The 23699-nt window shown below is 48.4% G+C and overlaps 2 long non-coding RNA genes across 4 annotated transcripts in view; both read right to left on the bottom strand.

Moving 5' to 3' along the window:
- LOC146404484 (uncharacterized) overlaps nt 1-11441 on the bottom strand; it is a 77909-nt gene extending 66468 nt beyond the window's left edge. The window contains exons 1-2 of one of the 2 annotated variants that reach the window (XR_014840503.1): nt 8397-11441; nt 8062-8310 (exon numbers count right to left, since the gene is read on the bottom strand). This is a non-coding gene — a long non-coding RNA (uncharacterized LOC146404484). The remainder of the gene's footprint in view (nt 1-8061; nt 8311-8396) is intronic. The other variant, XR_014840502.1, reaches the window with a different exon arrangement.
- Nucleotides 1-23699, bottom strand: part of LOC110258473 (uncharacterized) — a 365891-nt gene that overhangs the window by 194296 nt on the left and 147896 nt on the right. The window lies entirely within an intron of this gene.

Genomic DNA, 23699 nt, shown 5'->3' with positions numbered 1-23699 from the left:
TTTCACAATTAAGGAAGGTTAAGAGGAATTCCTGCTGTGGTGCATCGGGATCAATGAGTCTCTCCATCGCCAGGACACAGATTTGATCCCCAGCTCAGCACAGTGAATTAAAGGATCTGGCATTGCTATAGTAGTTCACAACTTTGGCTTGAGTCTGATTCCTGACCCAGGAACTCCACATGCCACAGGGTGGCAACAGAAGAAAAGAGGAGGGGAAGTTTGCTAAGAAGTTACAGGGGATTCCCAAGCAATGGTCACTTATCTGACTCAGAGGGGACAGGTGGATTTTTCTGTGACCTTAGTGAGGATGGAGGCCAAAAGATTAGAGCCAGAGCTTGGCAAAATGAGAGGTTACTGGATGCTGAATACAAATGAAAAGATTTAAGGTGGAAATTCAGTAGAAGGAGCACAAACTTTTGTTAGGTTGACTTATCTTTAAACTGCTGATCATTAAAGATTTTCTTATAGAAGAAAAATCAGTAGTAGTCTCAGCATCATTCTCAGAATGATTAGGAAGCCAACAAGTACAGCAAGGAGGAACTGGATTTCTGGCTCAGTGCAAGGACAATCTGCCTCTCACAGCTTTGAAAATGGAATACAAGAGTTCCTGTCATGGCTCAGTGGTCAACAAATCTAAGAACCATGAGGTTGTGAGTTTGATCCCGAAACTAGCTCAGTGAGGTAAGGATCTGGCATTGGCATGAGCTGTGGTGTAGGTCTCAGACACAGCTCAGATCCCACATTTCTGTGGCTGGTTCTGGCATAGGCTGGTGGCTACAGCTCAGATTAGACCACTAGCCTGGGAACCTCCACATGCCATAGTTGTGGCCAAAGAAAATACAAAAAGACAACATTTTTTTTTTTTTTTAAAAAGGAATGCAGTACATTGAGAATGGTTATTTTTCAAACCAAACCACATAATTTGACCATCAACAAGGGGGATTCACAAAGTGGAATGCTGTTCACTGATGACTTCTGCTTTCTATCAAAAGATCCCCCCCCAAAGATGTGTCCATGTCCTAATCCCCAAAACCTGTGAATATGACCGGATATGGGAAAAGGTGTGAGAAATCTCAGGTTCCCAAGAGAAGGAGTTTAACCTGGGTTTTCTGAGTGAGCCCTGAATGTCCTCACATGTCTTGATCAGATAGACATAAAAGAAAAGACACACAGACTGAAAGAGTGGGGCAAGCTGACACTGGGCAGAGAGTAGAGGCAGTCACAAGTGGGCATGTGCATACAGCCACCAGCAACTTCAAGATCCAAGTAAGGGCTCTCCCCTGGGGCCTTTGGAGAGAGTGTGGGCCTGCCAACACTGGCACTTCAGACTTTGGCTCTAGAATTATGATACAGTACATTTTTTTTGTTTGTTTTCAGCCCTGGGAAATGAATAGAATGTCTAATATCACCTACCATGCCTGAGAATACTTGATGTGCTCTCACCTCATTCTGATCATATGCTCCTGGAAGGCAGAGCCCTGGACTTACCCTTCTGAGTATCCAGAAAAATGACTGTACACTGTGACTGTCATGTGAGTTCACACAGACAGGTAGAGTTACCACAGAGGTACATGCTCCTGGGTGCAAGTAAAAAGCAGAGATAGACAGGTTGATAGTAGAGAGATGACAGACACATGCTACTAGGCAAGTATTTATTAAACACTCTCATGAAGTTAACTTCTTGGAGAGAATAATAAATCCTACTTGGGTTACCCTTGATTGTCATTTTAATATTAAATTCCTTAAGAACAACCAGAATTCAGAGGAGGGACATGTGGCTTGTAGTTGCTTAGATAAGTTTTTGGTTTCTTATAAGTAAATGAATTAAGGGGGTTAAAACAATTTTTTTTTTTTCACAGGGAAAGCAGAGCGATAGATGCACTGAAGGAAAGCTGGAAAAGGTTGGCTGGTTCTTGTGGCATGAGAATGGTTTGGGGTATGGATGGAAGAAAGAACCCCACATAAGGGAACACAATGCCAGTTTTTCTAGCATGGCTCCCTCTGTAGGTGATAATGCACATGGCACATGTTATAATGCATGTGAATAATGATAGGCAAGGAGGACAGGAAGATCTCTGTATTCATGTCATATATGAGAACTTCTTTCCAGTACAATTGATTTGAGAGATCTCCACTTGAGACGCTGAGATTTTAGACTATTTTGAACTTAGAAAAATTGAACATCACCAAGAAAATCACCGTGTTCAATAACACTTTTAAATGAATATACACAGACAGACATATAGGCATGGAAACAGCTGTACATAGAGATAGACACAGGAAGATATACAGTTAATTTATAGAGATAAATAAAGATAGATACAGAGATAGACACACAGACATATGTACCCCAACAATACTTGAAACACATGGATTCTTAGAGTCTACAAAATATCACAGGATTGGGATCCACTGGATGGAACTTCAAATGGCCATGGGCAAGCTGTAGTGCCCAGTGAAGGAGTAACCAGGTTCCTCTCCACCCTGGGCCCCATGGGCAATTCTAATGAGGGAATCTACACCAAAGTGATAAGTCAAACAATACTAATAGAGGCTGTCAGCTTATCCTTTGTCCCAGAGCTTATTGGCAGGATATTTTTTTTAATCTTATGTCATGGCCATAGCTACCTGTGACCCATTAGAAGGCTGCAAGGGAAGAATGACAGAGCACCTCACATAAATGAATGGTCTTTGCAGTAGACACCTGGTAGCTCGCTCCTCTCTGAAAATGACTGGTAATATTTTATTTGGTTTCAACTCATCTGAATTTGATCTGAACAGCAGTCGTTGGAGGACAACCTGCCTGACCCAGGATGTCTAGGGGAGCACTACTTCCTGCAATAGAGGTGACTGAAAGTGGCCTATGTCCTGACTCAGTTTGTGTGCTGGATTTCAAGGGAACACAGGGGACAGAAAATAACCTGGGGCTAGGTTAGAACAAATGACCAAATGAAGGATTAATGCTGTAGTGCAGAAGCAACAACTCAAATCGCAGTGGTTGGAAGGAGTGTGGAGAACAGAAATTTGATCCTGCCAACACTGACAAGCTGCATTTGGCAGCACACATCTCCAGGCAGATGTGACACACACACTGGCAGAAGGATGACTGTGCCCCAGGCCCAGGGCTCTGTCCACTTCAGGGCTGGAGCAGAAACTGGCAAGGGAAGGCATGGACTCTTGCTTCTGCACAGAACTTCTAGGAAAGGGTGAGATGAACTGCCAAGGTCATGCTAAAGTCTTTCCAGGCAAGGAACTCTCCTTGTGGCTCAGTAGGCTACTAACCTGACTAGTATCCATGAGGATGCATGTTCAACTCCCTGGACTCACTCAGTGGGTTAAGGATTCAGCATTGCTGTGAGATGTGGTGTATGTCACAGATGAGGCTCAGATCCCACTGTGATGTGTGGCTGTGGCCTAGGCTGGCAGCTGCAACTCTGATTCAACCCCTAGCCTGCAAACTTCCATATGCCACAGGTGTGGCCCCAATGGGAAAAAAAAAGAGTATTTCAAGGTAAGATTTCAGTCCTACAAATGCAAATTGAAAACAAGAGAGAAGTGCAGACCAATTAAATGGGAACTATGACAAGAGCTGGAGAAACGGGGGCTAGCTTGGCAAGGGGGTTAGTAGAGCTCACTAGGCTTCGGGCAGGTAAACCCATTTGAGGTCTGCCCTTCTGGAAGGTCTCACCACAGCAGGGCAAGGGAAGGCAAGAGCTCAAAGCCACAGCACATCTGCCAGCCACTGTTTGTCTAGTCACAATGAGTTATTTTTTCCAGGATTATTACTCCTCAAAGGGTGGACATTCTAGCTGAATTTAGGCTGAGTTGGCACAACTCATGAGAAGATAGCAGTGGCTCAAATACTCCTGCTGGGTTACTGTCATGGCCAGGGAATCTCAGGACCTTGTCAATGTGGTAAGTCCCAGAGGAAGTTGAAGGAGGCTTATGAGAGCCAGAGATGGAACAGTCAAGGTCACGCTAAAGTCTTTGAGCAGGAAGATCCAACAGGGGAGAACAAGCTGGGGAATATCAAGGTTGGGGTGCATCCAAATCATGCACTGTGTTCTGTAGTGCTAAAGAGACTGATCAGACATGGGAACATGCACCATCATTTCCAACCCTCAAAACCACTCCGCTACTATCCCATCATCTCCCTCTGTACACTGGGAAAGACATGCTCCAGTGATGGAACACAGGTTTCTTACAAGGACCACAGTGGTCCTACATTTTCAATAGTTTCACTGCAACAAAACTGTCTTTGTTTGAAGACAGTTCCAATGCAGATGGATACTGCCCAAGATATGCAACTTTTAGGGAATGGGAAAGCCTAAAAGGGCCCTCCAGATGCTGGGTTTACAAGTGAAGGGGGGCACATTTTCACATGCACAGCCTTTCTGTGGAGTGCCCATGGAGGAAGAAGTAAGGGAATGCTGATTTAGGATTCATAGGTCTACCTTGAATTTGACTGGAACAAGGATCACTTCCTCAATGGAGAAGATGGAACCTGTCAGACTGGAGAAATGGAAGTTAACTTCCTATTTGACAAGCTTTGTCTCCTATCAAATTCATTAGATGATTTCTTCTCATTTTCCCTCTTCAATTAAAACTTTCTATTAAAGTTGAAATTCTATCCCAGGTTTCTGTTAGGACTAATAATAAGCAGGATAGGGATTCCACTGGACTCACTGAGATTGAAGGTGAAAAATATTGTGGAACATTTCACTGCCCTCATACCTGGGAAATCACTGCAGTCAAGGACTAAGCATAACACACTTTATTATTCTGATTAATTTTGAAAATTCACCCTGGTAGAGGATTATTTTTTTTAGAGCCACACATGGCCTGATGTTCTTCTGTAAGAAAACTGTGTTTTAGGAGTTCCCATCGTGGTTCAGTGGTTAAAGAATCCGACTAGGAACCATTAGGTTGTGGATTCGGTCCCTGCCCTTGCTCAGTGGGTTAACGATCATCATTGCCGTGAGCTGTGGTGTAGGTTGCAGACTCGGCTCGGATCCCGTGCTGCTGTGGCTCTGGTGTAGGCTGGCAGCTACAGCTCTGATTAGACCCCTAGCCTGGGAACCTCCATATGCCACAGGAGAGGCCCAAGAAATAGCAAAAAGACGAAAAAAAAAAAAAAAAAAGAAAACTATGTTTTAAACTCAACATCCTATTGTATAAATTAAAACATTTAAAGTCAATTCCTGATACTTCAGAACCAAAATGGGGAGATAAAGCTATTAGTCATAATACATTATGATACAAATTAGGTCCCATAAGTGAAGGACAGATGCATCTCTCTGCATACCCAGAAGAGGCTCTGGCCTCAAATGATTCACGGTTCATTCATCTCATAACTGAAGTACCACTACATCACAGCTGTTCTCAATAGAACTCCCCTGCACTGCAAAGAAGACCCATTTTCTCAATAGTTTCACTGACAATATCCAGGTCATTTAGGGATAAGCAACTGATTTTGCCAATTATAATAAATTTCTTAGACAAGAACACTACATTGGCTCAGGAAATGATATAGGAAATTTTAGATAGAAACAGTTATTTTTTGTAATTTTCAAATACACAAGGCAGCTGTGCTTTGGATCATATGGTTTCATTTTCTATCCAATCAGTTTCCTGGTATGGATTCACAAAATTCTAGTTCTGAAAATTTCATATATTTTCCCAAATTATCCTTTTCTCACAAGTTCCCACTCAAAAGAGACACACAGTCAAATATTCTTTGCAAAATATACTTTTCATCTCAATTTGTTTTTAAAATATCAGCCATATTGGGATAAACATTGGTTGTCATTTAAAAAATAAGTATCTCACTACTGCTATTTTTATATTAAATCCAATCTTATAGCACTATAGAGACAGTCTAAATCAAATCTGAAATGTAATTCATTTTAAATTAGTCACTTAAGCTCATTATATTTCCATATGGAAACCCGTTTCAAAATGAATGTGTTTTCCAGCTCAACAGTAACTAATCATATATTTTTTGGGCTTTTTTTTTTTGGTTTGGATAATAACACAATAAGTTAATTGTGGCAAACTATGTTGACAAAATCTAAAGACAGGTTATTCAGTGATAGGAGTGTCTGATCTAAACCACATGTCTGTAGTATGTTGAATGCCCACTGGAGAAGCAGGCATGTTCCAAGTATACTCCCCAATACCAGCTCCCGTAACAAGAAGGGGCACCCAAGGCCATCTCCATCCCACCACATTTGGAACACAAAGACCTCAGGTGGTTTTTGGCTTTGGATTTTTTAATTAATATGCTACTACCACAAATCTTATACAAATGTGTGGATTTCTTCCAGGTGCAGCTCTCCCCTTTCTGAAGTGTGTATTCTTATGCATGGTCTTTTAAGTAGATAGGGGACCATTGTTTTAAACACAGGAAATTGTGATCAATGCTTCATGCATCATACAATGGTCTCATAACATAAGGTTATCAGAGACTACAAAACCAACCATTAAAATTTTAACAAAGATAATTTTTCATGTCATAACCCCAAAAGACCTCAAATCAAGGATTGGGCTATCTGTTGTGCTGGCATTCAGAGGTCAAGAAACAAATGAAATGCCTGTGCAAAGAACACAGTGCCCTTAACAACATAAAAGCTCAAATACACTGACTTCCTAAAGAGAGTCATCATTTCACACTGCAAGTGCAGGCAGTGGGAGGAAAGCATATCCTTGGATCCATCAGACAAGTTCAAACAGCACTTGCAGACAAATGAATGTTTGCATTTTGAAATCATCCATAAGGATGCAATTCTCAAACCCCTGCTGCCTCTACCACTTCCAACCTGCATCACACCCCAAACAGGATCACAATTTCAACACACACAGGCACAAAGCTGACAAGTGAATTCTGCTGCTTGAGCCAACCTTCTTCCCAGCACCTAGCACTTAAAACCACACAGAAATTAACCAGGCTGTAAGGAAGCTGTGCTGGGGGAAGGCTCTGGAGAGGAGATCCAGTGCAATTCAGCATCAGCCACTCTGCTAGCATACTCTCCTTGGGACAGTAAAGATACACACCCAGGCTATGGACATTTGCCCAAGTGTTACACTAAGGGGCAAATTTGCTACTTCACCCCTGAAAATGCAATCCAAGCTGGCTGCCCAGTGGGTGTCTGCTTTAGCTCTCTTAAAAGCTTTAGGAAATCAAATTTGAGGACCCACACACCCAAGTGCACACACGCCTGGTGGAGAAGCACCTCTGGTCAGGTCACTTGGTACCTTGATTCCTGCATTTGAGGTAGAGTGAAGGCAAGTGGTGAGCTGGGTAAAGCAGCCCAGGTGCTCTCCAGGTCACATCTGTATCATTACAGCTGCTTTCCCTCACAAGATGTCATCCTGGCATTCCCCACCCTTGGTCCCAGAACTCCAACTCCAGAGCAGAACATGCTCTCTCCACATGCAGACTCACCAGACCTACAAACCAATTCTCCTCTCCCTCCTCAGCTCTTTGAACTTCCCAAAGCAAAGACAGTTCCTACCACCACAGAGAAATTAATCCTCTTCTTGCAATACAATAAGGCAAGAGACCAGGTCAGCTGCTGCCTCCACCTGCATTGCTCTGTGCTAGGTTGGAAAGTGCCAGCCTTATCTTGCTGCTGTGTTGTCTATGCCTCTGAGGTATTCTGGGGGTCACCCAGTCCACCTTCTGCTGGTTGGCTCCCACCAGCTTTCAGGAAGCAAGTGTCCTAGGATGAGAACCCATGCCCAGGGCTTCCCTTCTATTAATCACCCCTCTTCCCAGAACTGCTGTCTCCACCCTGGCAAAATGATAAGGAGCATGGGAATTTGAAGTGGCACTGACTTGCCCCAGCGGTGTGTGCTCCTGGTTCCAGTGCTTTCCACCCATGGGCAGGTAAGGCGCACAGCATTGCCTCCTAGCAGCTGCCTCCTCACCAGCCCCAGTGCAGAAGCTCCTGCTCCACCCCAATGCCTCTCACCCCCTGCATGCTCCAGGCTTTCACTGCACATCCTTTTCCCTCTGTAACCTCTTCACTTTCCCCTTCTTCTTTCCCTGTTCTTGCTTACCTCATAGTCTCTTTTTCCAAAAGCCGACACCAGGTGCTTCAAGGAGTGGAGAGTCCTTCCCTCCTCAACAACACCTCCTCCACCTGGGGGTGGCAGTCTTAGCTACCCACACTGCTCCTGGGTTTCTGGGGTGCTTCTGTAATGCTCACACTGCCTCCAGAGACCCTACTGCCAGGCTTCTGAGCATGCTCATTTGCCCTGCTGGTGTGGCCATGACTCACACTTGCCTCCTCAGCCTGCAGGATGCCCCTGGAACAGGATGAGGGAACCCTGTTGTATGAGAGCCCAGCCACACACCCCCACCCCTGTGGGCTCCCCAAAGTTGGGAGACTCACCAAGCCAGTGTGGCCACATGTGTCCCCTGATTGCAGGCCAGGTCCTTCAAGAGCAGATTTTGTTGGCCCGTTAGTTTCATTGTGTTCTCTCCTAAATTGGTTTTCTTAAATTGCTTGTAAATATTGGAAGGAAGTAGAGTTTTGGGAACAATTCACTGATGTTAAAACACTGGCTCAGTTACATTTATTTTGTTACTTTTTCCATCACACTCATGGCATATGATTGAATCTGAGCCACAGCTGTGACCTATGCCACAGCTGTGGCAACACCATTTCCTTAACTGACTGTGCCACAGCAGGATCTCCTCAGTTTCATTCTTTTACAAAGAAAAGCTTTCTCTTTCTCTTCCACTCCTGTTCAATGTCATCAGTATTTTAGCAAAGGGAACATAGGATGAGACATGATACCAGATCTGAGTTCAGAAAGGCACTGAAAAGTCACCTAGTCCACCCGCTTGTTTCTCCATCAGCCCAAATCTCAATGGTAACATTTTACTTTCCTTCTAAGGTTACCTTAACAGCATCCCCACACCCAGTTCCTAGTTATATTCCTGACCTGCACTATCTAGAAAGGCTGTCTTTCTCCTAACATGAATATACTATAAGAATATTTAAATATACTTCCCTGCATTAGGTTCTCAGTGGTTTCCACCCCCACATCTTCCCTAAAACTTCTATCAAAATGTCACCAAAGGCCCCCCAATGGGTTAACCCAAGGGACTGTGTGTAGTTCTCAACCCAGCAGACTTCATGGGACCCTGCTGGTTGCCACCTTCTTTCTATGCTGAGTATAAATGTGCCTTTGCCTAAATTCTTCCATCTTGCTTCTAGTGCTTTGCCTCTAATCTACCTTTCCCAGACCCTATTCTCTTCTTCCAGCAAACTTTTAACTAGCGCTGGCCTGGGTGGCCATGAGCAAACAGAGCAGAGAAACGCTCTGTATGCAAAGGGATACACAACAGGGATGCTATCCTCCTGAAAAAGATGAGGATTCATGGTGACTTATAGCTTCTTCAAATCTGGAATTCACACAACAGCCCACTTGCTATGTGGTGACTGATTCAGAAAGACCAGAGTCAGGATTTTCACAGCAAAGAACAGCTACTTGCTGTTACCAGAGTCCATGCACAGTAAATTAAACTGCAGCCTGGTTGACCCACTAATGTTCTCACTTATCAAACTACAATAGAGCTAACAGGTTTCCTTGTTCTCAAATAGGCATGACATCCTACAAGATACATATGAGGGGATTCATTATAAATCCCATCATCTCAGGTCCCTATATAGAAATCCTCAATGGAGTCTTGCTGGATTTAGAACACAATCTGTACTCCTTATGCTGCTCTAGAAGGCTAAAATATTTGGTCCCTGCCTACTTTTCAAATCTTCCTGGTCTTCTTTGTGGATCCTTCAAATATATCCCCCTGAATCCAACCTCTCAAAAGAGAAAAAAATTAGATTTGAAAAACTTGTGTATGTTCATTCCATGTAATAATATATACCAAATCATTGAATAAGATACATAGTATATGATATTGTTATAAAGTTCAAAAGTGAAAAACTCTAAAAATACATTGTTTGGAATAGATTCATAATGTTTATGGTGAAAATAAAAGAAAGCAAGAGAAGAAACAAAGAAGAGTAAGATGGTAGAGTTTCAAGAAGAGGGAGGGGAGCCCTGGATAGATCAGGAAGAAGAGGGAGGCTGCACTTTACATTTAAGCCACAGGAACTCCATGTATATCACATGTGATCTTTCATCTGTACCCAATGTTTCATAATTCAAAAAAACAACTGAAGACCAAGTCTACAGTGGCACAACATGGCTGCCTGCAACTGAACTACAATTCAATTTACCATGAACCATCTTGAACGACAGCCACTGCTCTTTGTGGGCAAGATCCTAATTCAAGTGCTTCTGGATCAACCACAACTTAACAAGCCATAACAATTCTCTTACAGGAATTACACATTAGGATAGAATTACAAATCGCTTCTTGGCCTTTTGGCTAAGATCATGTGTAGAATAGAACTATATCACCACATATTTGTCTCTTTTTCAAAATATATCATCCAGTGACATCACCCTTTGCCCACAGACCCTACTTTGCATCCATCCAGCATAGATCTGAGACCTGTAATGCCCGTTAGCAGCCATTGTGCAGTGGTTATTTTCCCAGGACACCGAGGCCAGGCTGGTTTGGTTTCTTGTGTTCCACACCATCTCTAGTGAGACATATCAGAGTCAACTTTGCAAACATAAGTTCCCAGCAGCCTTCAGCTCTGCCACATCATCTAAAGCAGGTCACTGACACATCCTTGGCAGTTCAGACATTCCTGGTATGTCTTTTGAGGAATGCCCAGATGCTAAAGGGACATCTAGATCACTCTCCTGAGTTCAAGTCTTGGCTCCCCCTCTCAGCAACAAGCTTGCCTTTGAGTTAAGATTTAACATGGGAATAATGAATTGCTGGACCTTCTCTCTCAGGCTATGGTAAGGATTAAATGAGATAAATCATGAATGCACCAAAAGGAGGGGCTAATCTGCTCAGTGAGGGCCAGAAATAAAAATTACTAAAATTACTGCTGTTGTGTTGCTATTATTGTTATTATCAGTACTAATAGAATGATGATGATGATGATGTGTTATCCTCATCCAGTGGAGATGACCAGATGATGATGATGATGATGATCTGAGCTGACTGGAAAGACAAGTCAGATAAACATGAGTTTGCATTAAAATATCAAATTTCAGAATGGAATTCTTGAAGGACAAAGTTGAATTGGGTATTAGGAAGGAAAAGAAGGTCAGTAGAGAGGCACCAATAGAGAAACCAAGGTCCAGAAGAAAGAAAAATTGTAAATGCAGGCCACACAGGGCGCTCAGGGTCTATCGCTGCAAGTGGAGGGAGAGCAGACAAGGGCTGAGAGCTTGGAGGTGGGCAGCCTGGAACCCTCCACTGTTATCTGTCACCAGTGCTGTTATCACACACCTACTCCCTCTTCTCAGGCCCAGGACAAGGGACAGAAATGCAGCCTCATCCATCAGGCCATCACCTAGGCTCTATCTCCCAATGGGCTTTCTCTGCTACGGATCTTGAATCACCCTTAGCATCTCACTGTGGCCTGCTATGGATGACAAGGATGTGGTTCAGCAAGCTGGATTCCCTGTCAACAGACCACCCAGAATCAAAGTCTTATGGCCCACAGTGCAACAGTCTTGAAATTTTTTCAGAAAACTTGTGCCTCTCTGGCACCTTGCACTATCCCCCAACTCACTAAGGCCCTGATCACCATCTTGAATCTCTTTGGTTCCTCTTGGTCCATCAAGCAGAATTCAGCCCCAAAGACTCCCTGTGGGGATAACAGGAATTGCAAGGCATGGACTGAATGGGAAGGGTTGCCTACATCTCTGAGCCTGTCTCTAAAGCCAGTCCCAGAACCCCATCCACAGCACACAGGAGGTGGGGCAGCTGGTGTGAGTGGGAAGCATGGGGGCCCTGGGCACAGACAGAGGGGTGTGGAGCCCTAATCAGACACCCAGGAACCACATGAACTCCCCTGACTTACTTCCCACTCCAGTCAGTTTTCTCAGTTACAAGATAATACTCTTATCACTGAGATGCTAAGGTAACTCAAATCATGCGGCAAAGAGTTTTATGAAAGCAACTAGAATTCATAGGTTCTGATAAATACTGCCTCTTCCTCTCTGCTTCTTCCTTCTCCCATCTTATGCAGGATGATTTCAAGTGCTTCTAAGGTATTTCTAGACTCCCAATTTTAAAGGAGCTCCTGGGGGATTACAAGCAGAATCTAATACCAGCTTCTAAATTTATTGCTAGGTCTTCACACTTGGTTATAAAAAATATAACGAGAAAGACTGGGTTAAATACAATGTGATTAACCTCATGAGTAGATGGAAGTTTTAATGACTCTTTGTCCAACAAGCTCTACATGGATGTCTCTTCCCTAATACTTGTCTATTCAGTTTTCATTTTGCCTTCTTTCAGAGCACAGATGAAAGAAATATAGAAATCCCAGGATGATTTTTGTTCCTTTGTGATCTGTCATGTGGAAGAGATGACACTTGCTCATCAAGACGCTTCTGAAGAAGAGCAAGGGCTGCTCTAAAAGATATCACCCAGCACAGCACCTACTGTAACTCAGACAGGGTAGTGTTGGCATAGGGGTAGACAAACTTAGAAGGACAGAGAGCTCAGAAACACACAGATGACAAAGGTGGCAATGAGCAAAGATGGTCTTTTCAATAAATAATGCTAGGGTGATAGTGTATGTACATATTGAAAAATAAGTTTAGGAGTTCCCATCGTGGCGCAGTGGTTAACGAATCCGACTAGGAACCATGAGGTTGCGGGTTCGGTCCCTGCCCTTGCTCAGTGGGTTAACGATCCGGCATTGCCGTGAGCTGTGGTGTAGGTTGCAGACGCGGCTCGGATCCCGCGTTGCTGTGGCTCTGGCGTAGGCTGGTGGCTACAGCTCCGATTAGACCCCTAGCCTGGGAACATCCATATGCCGCGGGAGCGGCCCAAGAAATAGCAACAACAGCAGCAACAACAACAAAAGACAAAAAAAAAAAGAAAAATAAGTTTAGATATCTACCTCATGTGAGAGAATACACACTAATAAAAATTGATGGTTAACAGGGACTTAAAAGTTGAAGGTATAAATTTGAAATTATGAGAAATCTTTTTCTAAATGCTATGACCTTGGTGGGAGAAGGATTTCTTAAATCAAATACAAAGAAGCTCAGTGATAAAGAAAATGAACAGATAAATTATCTTAGTATAATAATTAAGGATGTCGAGTCCACATTGTGGCTTAGAGGCTTAAGAACTAGACTAGTAGCCATAAGGATTCACATGCAATCCCTAGCTTCACTCAGGGGGTTAAGGATCCAGCATTGCCACAAGCTGTGGTATAGGTCACAAATGCAGCTCAGATCTGGTGTTGCTATGGCTGGGGTGTATATAAGCAGCTGCAGCTCTGATTCATCCCCTAGCCTCATACTTCCATATGCTGCAGGGCTGGCCCTAAAAAATAAGGGGGAAAAAAAGGAAAAAATAAAAAGAATTAAGAATTCCAGTCCAGGAGTTCCCACCATGAAAGCAATGGGTTAAGAACCTGACTGCAATGGTTCTGGTCACTGCAGAGCTGCAGGTTTGATCCATGGCCTGGTGCAGTCAAAGAATCTAGCATTGCTACAGCTGTGGCTCAGATTCAGTTCTTGGCCTGGGAAATTCCATATGCCACAGGTACAGCCATAAAGTTTAAAAAAAGAAAATACCCATTCAAACTCTGAGACAGAGAACACACCTGTGGTGGCCAAGGAGGAGTAGGGGGTGGAGAAGGGACAGATTGGGAGCTTGGGATTAGAGATGCAAACTATTACATGTAGATTGGATAAAAGATAATGTCCTGCTGTAGAGCCCAGGTGACTATACTCAATATCCTGTAATAAACCATAATGGGAAAGAATAAGAAAAAGAATATAGATATGTATCACTGAGCTATTTTTCTGTACAGCAGAAATTAACACAACAGGGTAACTCAAGTACACTTCAACAAACCTAAAAAAATTTAAAAAAGGAATGCCTGGTCACCACAGATCTCTAAGGAAAGTGTGGATAAGAAAAGACAATAGTAGAACGAAGAAGAATGTTCCCAGCACATCACAGACAAAAAAATGCCCTCTTGAAAATACAAAGAAAAAAGGCAAAATGAAAACTGAATAGACAAGTATTTCCAGCCAAGGCCATAGGAAAAGATAGTTGAGCATATTAGGAATCAGAGAAATGATCATTAAAACCACAGTGATGTATTATTCTACAAATCTGATTGGCAAAAATCAATGCCTGATACTATCATATATAGCAAGAATGATAAAGATGCTGCATTCTTATCACTCTATGATAAGAACACAGGTCAGAAAACTCTGTAAAACAATTTGGCTTTATTATATAATATGATGTCTATTTGTTACCCTGGGAACCATAGTTTTCTCATACATAAACATTGTAAACATATATTTCTTTGAAAATTTTGGAAGATTTGTCTTGAAATTGGGCAAACAAAGCCCTAAAAACCCCACAGGGAAAAGACAGCAAACAGATGAGGGCACAAGAAAGGCCAGGAGGCTGACTAACCTTCACAAAGGTAGCTTGCCCAACCCAGGTCCAGGTGGGAGGAACCCAGTGGGTCCCCTGAGGACAGGAGGACAAAAGCCAGGCCCACCAGGGAGGTGACAGCACTGCCAGCTGTGGGACTGCCACCCTGGGGGATCTAAGAGAGATCCCCACCAACCAGAGGAGGGACCTGAGGCTAGAGGAGGCAACAGAAAGGTGGAGGGGACAGAAGGAAGAAGCAACTGGGCCCAAGCACAACAGGGAAACACCCATTGGAGGAGAGGCCTGCTGAATGCAGAGACCGAGGAACATACGCGATTAACTTGTATGACCCGCATCAGTTGAAGATGCATTGCTGCCAGCTGGGGCCTGGCGAAGATGGGCAAGGGACAGTCAGGATCCTGGACCCTTGGCCAGGGCCCTGCACAGGATGGGAGAGCAAGGCTCAACCCCTCTCTGCCTCACACTTCCAGGGGGTGTTCCTGGGCAGGGGTGAGAAAGCAAGCAAGCCCTGTGACCAATCTCAGTTCTGGGATCACTCAGCAGGAGGCAGTACCTACAAGCAGCACTTCCAGCAAACTGGGGGTTGGGGCCAATAGCACAAAAGAAAAGCCTGCAGAGAGTGGAACCAGGGCACAGGATTCTTGCTGCCTTGGGCCTGTCTACTGAACCTCAGCACCAAACCACTTGCACAGCAAGTCCCTGGAAATGGTTCCTAGGTTTGGTGCTCACCCAACCACAACACTTGCAAAACGTATTAGGACCCTTGCCCTCTGATACTCTTCCAGGTTTTACACAAGGAAAGCCTAGGAAGGGCAAGGCTGAACCACCGGCAACTGCGGAGTCACGTTAGGGTACCATAAAGCACTCCACATACACATCAAATAAATGGAATCGGTAAGGGTGACTGTACCCCACGGTCAAAACCACTCAAGGAGACAATGCACTTAATCAATGCTCTAGCCCAACAGTTTTTAATTTCTTTCTTCCTTCACTGAGATATGTGGAGCCTAAATCTGCAATCCTCATTCAGTCACTCAATGTAAGTATGTTACAGATCATATTTGCAAAACAGTGACCATAATAAAAAGACGAATAAAAACCATGGTTCCTTCCCTCAAGATGATGACCTCTGGATAAAATATGTACATGCATACATGTTGACACACACACAAACACACACATGCACCGAAAAAGGTTACTGTTCAAGATAGGATGAAACACAAGAAACAGCTACAAATATACTGTTATGGAAGGTCAGAAAAGAAAGGAATTGATTAAGAATGGCAAAAAGGATATTCTGATGTAACAGAAATGACAATTCCAATGAGCATTGACACATTGTTTAAACAAACCAATTCCCTAGGACCTCTCACAGATTACTGTCATTCCATGGATGTCAGAACATACCAAAGAAATCATGAAAGATGACTGGATGATTCACACTTTTGTGCACTTACCTAAATGTTGAAATTGGAGAAAATGAAAGTGTGAGTTTCAGAAAAAACGAATGCACCCTCCAGGTGGACAACGTCTGAGGTCGTCGCCTGTCTTGCCACCAGCCTGATCATTTTCCAGGTGGGAAACCTGACAGCCAGCAGAGCCAGGGCACCGCCTGACCTTCGAGGTTGGCTCGTGGCCACATCCAGCTCCAGGCGGCCATCCGCCCTTGGCTCGCCCCAAAGGCACTGCTCAGGTGACATCACTGAGCAGGGGGCGGAGCCATCCGAGAGCAGGGCTTTCTAGAACCTGGCGGGCCTCCCCCTCCCCCAGCCCCAACGGCCATCTGCCCTGGTTGCCAGGCACCCGCGTGTTGGGGCGGCAGAGTTCCGTGGGGTCAGTTGTGGCCCACGGGCAGAGGCAGAGCGGTGGTGCCTGTGGGGCCGCAGAGGGCCTGCTCCCTGCCACCACAATGTTTGGGCTGCCGGCCCTGGAGCTCCTGGGGGACACTCTCCTGGTGGTGTCGGACACCTTGAGAGCAGTTCTGGGTCTCCTGGGGCTTCCCTGGGAGACCCCACTCTGGGCCGCTCTGCTGGTCTGGGTCGTCCAGAGCGGCCGTCCTTTCAGAAGAGGAGGAGAGCCGGCCGAGAGGGGTTCTGGCTGGGCCGAAGTCTACAGAAAGGCCGGGGGGAAGAACGGACGGAGGGCCCGAGGCCTTGAAGTCCTCCAGTCACCCGCTGTGGAGGCCAGCGCTCCCACGTTGCAATGCCTGTGCTTGGCGGCACTTCCTCCCATCCCCAACACGTCACCTCCCAACAGGCAAGGCTTCCTGGGAAAAGGACGCAAGAGCCAGCCCTCTCACCTCTGCTGTCTCGGGCTCACGTGGGCTCGTCTCCAAGGACAGATCCAGTCCCTTGGAGCCACCTCAGAAGCGTACCAAGCCCAAGGGACCCAGGCCCAAAACGCCTTGCAGACAGCCCAGGAGAAGGTCCACCACCTCCGCGAGAAACTCATGGTTGGGCTGCAGGAAAACGCTCATCTTCGGCAATGCCTGGAAAGGCTCTGCCGGGAAACGGAGGGATGGAAGCAGAGAACGCGGGTCCTGAGGGGACAGAAAGATGTGCTGGCACGTTTACACACACGGAGCCGGTGGGTCCTGGAGGAGAAAGGGAGCCAGCTGCCATCTCTGGCTGAAAGCACCCTGAAGACCATCCATTGGCCTGAGCCCTGGGAGGCAGAGGGACCCCGAGTTGCGGACCATGACCACCCCCCGGCCCGGCGGCCGCAAGCCCATCGGAAGCGTCTCATGGACCCTGGGCACGGCGAAGGGTCCCTGCAATGGCACGAAGAGCACGTCGAGGCCATCTCCAGAAAACGGCCTGAAGACCATCCACTCAATGGAGAGCTGGCGGGACAAGTACAAAGGCTCCAAGCCGAGTGCGCGTCCTTGCAGGCGGACAACACGCAGCTGGAAAGGGAGATTCAGGAGCTTCGGCTCCAACTCAGGATGCTGCCTCAATTACATGAAGAGCACCTCAAGCTGCTCCTCAGAAGATCCATTGAGGAGGAGGCGCGTGGCCTCGCCTTCCAGAAGAAATGCCCCCAGGTGTTCAGGCGCCTGGGCTCTCTGTGTCAGCAGGGCAGAGTCTACAAGAAGCGAGCGGAAGACGTGGGCAGAGAGGTGGCCAGGACCGCTGTCTCTTACCAGAACGGGATCCTCTTCCATGAGACAAGAGCCCACGAAACAGGGATGGCAGCTCTGTGGGCGGAGAGACAGCTCCTGCAGCTCAGAAGGGAAAACGCGGCCATGAGACAAAGGCTGGCCCACCTCCACTTCGAGCTCCAGCCTTGCCCCAGCAGGGCTGTGGCGCCTGCTGTTCCACACAGGGCCCACAGGTGCCCGCAAGTCCCCGGGCAACCCCTCGCTCCTCAGCTTCCCCAGGAAGCGGGACGCTCGCACCGGGAGGGCTCGGCCTTCCCCAGTCCCACCCAGGTTGGATGCCTTGGTCAGACAGACAGCTGGGTCGAAACACCCACCGCCACGCCGAGACCTACACCTGTGACATCGCCCTAGACAGGGACAGTGGATCTCGCCCTTTCCAGTCCACCTGCTCTCTTGAGCTGATGCTCTCCCTCCTCCCAGTTACGTCTGCTGGCACCAGCGTGCCTCATCGGTATTGGCTCCGATAGGGCCCATATCATTTCGTAACCTTCTCAGGAATACCTGCATCTCGGGGTCCTGGGCCCTCACATTGAATGTGGATAAGGATTGTGTTTTGATTTCAATAAATGGTCCCCTTTTCACGAAACCATTGTGGCCGTCTCACATTCATCCTTTCAACTCACAAAGCTTCCTTGACTAGGAGAGGAAGTGTGAGAAATTGGGGAAAGGAACTTCATCTTTCCCCTCATGCATCCTCACTGTGGTATGGTTTAGTTGTTGTTGTGTGTTTTTTTTTTTTTTTTTTTTTGATTGTTTGTTTTGGTTCCACAGATGCCAAAGAAGGCCAAATGAAGCCGCCAAACCCAAAACCGACCGATGCCTTCCCCTCCCTTTCTCCTGGCACCACGGAGGCCTTCCCCAATCTGGCTCTGACCATCCGGGGGCTTCTGTGGAGAACTCCAAGCCTGGCTTCTTCCCTCCTCGGGGCACCTGCACTGGCCGTTCTGGCTGCTGGCCTCTCCCCATGGCTGGGGCCCTATCGTCCAGCCTCAGCTCAAAGGCCACCTCCTCCAGGACGCCTTCTCTGGCCACCATGCTGAAAGGGGTGGCCCTCCCTCACCCCCGGAGAACCTCCCTCTCACACAGGGCCTTCGGTGCACGGCTGCTGGCCAACATCACCCCCGCTGCTCTTTGCTGACGGCTTGAGTGCCTGCTGCGACAGGTCACCTCCAACTGGATGGCAGCCTGCAGCTCGGTGGGGCTGGGACCTTGTCAGGGGGCTGGGGGACCCCTTAGCCCAGCATGCAGCACAGAGGGTAGGTGGGAAACAGGCAGGGCCCAAATGGGTGGAGGAAGGCGGTTTGGAGAAGTGCTTGGACCCAGGGACTTCCGTCTCGACCCCAGGGCCTAGATGAGAGCACCAGGGCACACTGTGCTCCAGGTGGACCCAACACAACCAGGCCCACCTCAACAGGCCCTCCCCAAGTGCAGACCAGAAAGGAGAGCAGGGCTCTCCAGGCTGTGGTCCCCTGTGTCTTCTCAGGGGGTCCCAATCCTTCCCTCACCCCCACCACAGCCTGAATCCACCTTCCTCTCACAGCTCCGACCTCTGAGAAGAAAGCTCATGAACGGGATTAGAGTGGAATCCTTGGAGGGAAATGGAGAAGGCTCACGGTGACTCCTCCATGAGACGATGTGCCTTTGTCTGGTGAGATGAAGTTAGGCTGTGTCAGATGGGAGCTTGTCCGTGTGTGTGTATGGGGGGTGTGTGTGTGTGTGTGTGGGTGGGTGTGTGTGTTTGTATGAGTGTGTGTGTGGATAGATGTGTTACATCACGGAGGTGGTGTATGGATACACGTATGCCTGTACCTACACTGAAAAGGCAATAAATACAATACATCATATGTATGTTAGGATGCCATATATATTCCTTTTCCCCAGGAGAAGTTCAGTGTCCTTTCCAAGCAAACCACTCTGCAGTCGACAAGCAGGAGCCTGACGGGACGCGGCACTTTTTTCTTTTCCGGCTGTACCTGCGGCATGCGGACGTTTGGGGGCCAGAGGGAGTGTCCGAGCCGTATGTGCAGCCTAGGCCAGAGGTATCAAGAGCAATGCTGGACGCTGGACCCCCTGCTCTGGTCCAGGGATAGAACCAGCAATGCCACAGACACACGCCAGATCGCGAACCCGCTCTGCCACAGCAGGAACACCTCATGACCTGTTTGCAGAGCAAGCATATTTGGCCCCCCAAGGAAGGGCTCCATGACGTTCTGGCTGGGATGGCTCCTCAAAGGAGAGTCAAGAAGGCACGGGAGCCAACACCCCAGCTTGTGCCCCAGTCACTACCAGGGATGCACCAGAGGCTCCAGGTCCTGTGGTCAGGTGCGGAAATGCACACAGACCCACCTAACTCTCACAGCAGCCGTCTGTGTGTTACAATGGTTCCCGTTGGTCGCATGGGGAAACTGAGCCTGGGGTCGTGACCCTGTCCTGGGATCACGTCACTGGTGGGCAGCAAGGCCAGAAGGAGATGACAGAAAGCCTGTCTCTGGACCCCATGCTCCAAACCAAGTCTCTCAAAGTGGGGTACCTGAGAAGCAGGATCATCCCCCCCCGCCACCGCCTCGCAACTTGGGGTTGTCTGGGTTTGGGCCGACCCATGTCATCCGGAAGATCCCAGGCCAGAGGTCTTCCAAACCTGTGCCACAGGAGTCCCCGCTGTGGCTCAGCAGAAGGGAATCTGACTCGTAACCATGAGGGCATGGGGTCAATCCTTGGCATCGCTCAGTAGGCTGAGGAGCCAGCATTGCCGTGACCTGCGATTTGGGTCACGGACACGGCTCGGGTCTGGCCTTGCTGTCCCTGTGGGGTCTGCTGGCGGACGCAGCTCTGATTCCACCCACAGGCTGGGAACTTCCAGGTGCCGTGGGTGTGGCCCTAAGAGGATTCAAAATAATCCAAAAAATCTGCACCACCCTAGCTAGGAACCAGAGCCACGGCACTGACAACACCAGATCCTGAACCTGCTGAGCCGCCAGCCAACGGCGGGGTATCTGTTCCAAACGCCAAGGTTTTCGGTCCTATACCAGATCCACAAACTCAGAAACCCTGGAGGCGGGTTCCAGCCCTCCGGGGCTGAGAAGGCCCTCTGCGGCATTCTGACTGGTGCTCACCTTTGGCAAGCATCACTGGAGTCCTTCCGAAGAGACACGGGTTTCTGAAGGGAACACACCGTACAGCTTCAGAGCCACGGACATGCTCAGATAGGAACCCAGCTCAACACAGCTCACGCAGGGCCAGCCACCATCTCCCCCGCAGGGCACTCCAGCGTGGCCTGAGGGGTCAGGGTGAGAAGCAAGGGGGACAACGTGGGGACACGAGGAAGCCGCCCCTCCCCCCAAATCACCCTCCACCTCGAGGAAGACTGCAGCTCGTTTCAAGACAGTCGGGTCCAGGACGACGTTGCTGGCCAAAAGCCAACCGCTTTCCTCTCCACATGGATTTCTCTTTCTTTGGCCAGCCACGCCTGTGGCCTGGGCCACAGCCACACCAAGCCACACCAAGCCACACCTGCGACCTCCGTCACACCTTGAGGCAATGCCGGATGCGCCACCTACTGAGCCAGGCCAGGCATTGAGCCTGCGTCCTCAGAGACCATGTCAGCTCCTTAACCCCCTGAGCCACCAGGGCATCTCCACCCCTTTCCGCGTCCTCCCTCGCTCTCGTTCCTGCTAGGGACTGCAGTGAGGGAAGAGTCATTCGGTGGGTGTGTCCCAAGGGCAAGACACGTCTAGGACAGCATGTTCTCATGCACCACCCTGGGAGGTGGAGCGTGTCATTGTCCCCATTGTGCAGACGGGGACACTGAGGCGCAGCAAGGTGAACAGGCCTGGTGTCATACAGCGAGCAAGCAGGTGGTGGAGCTTGGATGGGAACCCAGACCGGACAGGTGGAAAAGTCTGGATCATGCCCTTGCAACACAAGGCCTGTGCAGCTGAGGGGTACCCCCAGCCACAGCCCTTCGTCCCCCGGGAGTCCTCTGACCAAGGCCGCGTGGAGTCCAAGCTCCCTCGGCGTACACACACACACATCAGCATGCCAGCGGTGAGCCAGGGGGCCTAAAACCCAAGGATGCCTCAGGCTCTGGACTTCGTCATTCATTTTGCTATGGAACAGTCCTTGTCTTTACAGCTCATCAAGCCAAAACCAAAAAGCCGGTTGGAAGACTCGGCTACCATTGGTGGGAAAGGAAACCAAAGAATACATTTATACCTCTGCCTATCCTTCCGTAAACTTCCTACATATGGAGTTCCTTAAAGATGCTGAAAAGCTATCTCTACCTAGGAAGATGCCAGGAAAAATGGGGCCAGGGCAACTCAGTTCTGGCAGGCCGGGCTTTTTCTTTCAAACTCCATTTTGGGACCTTTGACCTTTGTGGATCCATTGCCCGTGAAAAGAAAAAGGACAAGAAAGTCTAATCCCTGGCTACTCGCTCATGCGGTGTCTTCTGAAAAAGCAACCCGTTTAAATGGTACAACCAGCCTCTCCACCAGTCTTTTGGACAACAGGCACCAGGGAGTTCCTTTTGTTTTTTTTTTTAATGGGAAACCATTGGCATGCCCACTGTCGCCAATTTCGTAGGAAAACATGTCCACACCTAACGTCTCTCTTCCTTTCCCTCGCCCCTGCGACACCTCGGTGCTAAGGCTTATTATGCACGAGTCCATTCAGCTCTCTGTCCACCTCTTTCGCCATCCACACAGAGGGCACAGAGCACCCGTGCAGATTGACCCTTCGCCTTTCCGGGAGCAACGGTGCTCTCTGGTCCTGGTGGAGGATCTTCCCATTCTTGGGAGCAGCAGTTCGTTGCACGAACCACAACTTTTTCAAGAACCAATGGGGAGTGGGTCTTTCTCTTCTCTCTATCATGCCCAATAAAGGCCACACTGTAGATCCCCGTGTCCACGGTGATAGCATGGCAATGGATATCATTCTTTGGATAAAATTCCCTCACTAACTTATGCCCTGGGCAAAGATGCAGAGATTCCGGACCTTGCTGCCTCAACACCAACAGGAGGCCTGGTGTATCTTTACAAAAAAAGAAAAAGCTGTGATCTTGACTTTTGAGGGCCTCACCCGTGGCATGGGGTGGCCTAGTTCCTAGGCTAGGGGTCAATTCGGAGCTACACCTGCCGGCCTACGCCACGGCCACAGCCACGCAGGGTGCGAGACGCATCTGCAACCTCATCCAGAGCTCAAGGGTCCTTAACCCACTGAGCAAGGCCAGGGATCAGACCCGCTTCCTCATGGGCAGGACTTGGGTGCACTACTGCTGAGCCACAAGGGGAACTCCGTTTGGAGCACCTCCCCTTGGGCACTGTTGGAAGTTGGACTATACGAATGGATGAGTTTCAGGAAAAACGAATGCACCCTCCAGGTGGACAACGTCTGAGGTCGTCGCCTGTCTTGCCACCAGCCTGATCATTTTCCAGGTGGGAAACCTGACAGCCAGCAGAGCCAGGGCACCGCCTGACCTTCGAGGTTGGCTCGTGGCCACATCCAGCTCCAGGCGGCCATCTGCCCTTGGCTCGCCCCAAAGGCACTGCTCAGGTGACATCACTGAGTAGGTGACATCACTGAGCAGGGGGCGGAGCCATCCGAGAGCAGGGCTTTCTAGAACCTGGCGGGCCTCCCCCTCCCCCAGCCCCAACGGCCATCTGCCCTGGTTGCCAGGCACCCGCGTGTTGGGGCGGCAGAGTTCCGTGGGGTCAGTTGTGGCCCACGGGCAGAGGCAGAGCGGTGGTGCCTGTGGGGCCGCAGAGGGCCTGCTCCCTGCCACCACAATGTTTGGGCTGCCGGCCCTGGAGCTCCTGGGGGACACTCTCCTGGTGGTGTCGGACACCTTGAGAGCAGTTCTGGGTCTCCTGGGGCTTCCCTGGGAGACCCCACTCTGGGCCGCTCTGCTGGTCTGGGTCGTCCAGAGCGGCCGTCCTTTCAGAAGAGGAGGAGAGCCGGCCGAGAGGGGTTCTGGCTGGGCCGAAGTCTACAGAAAGGCCG

This window comes from Sus scrofa, chromosome 3, assembly GCF_054392235.1.
Source record: "Sus scrofa isolate SSC_HxYL_T2T_F1_AM1 chromosome 3, Sscrofa_HxYL_maternal_Yorkshire_Landrace_v2.0, whole genome shotgun sequence".
In the NCBI taxonomy this organism is placed as follows: domain Eukaryota; kingdom Metazoa; phylum Chordata; class Mammalia; order Artiodactyla; family Suidae; genus Sus; species Sus scrofa.
Note: the sequence above shows the minus strand (reverse complement) of the source record. Positions and strands in the feature narration are given on the sequence as shown.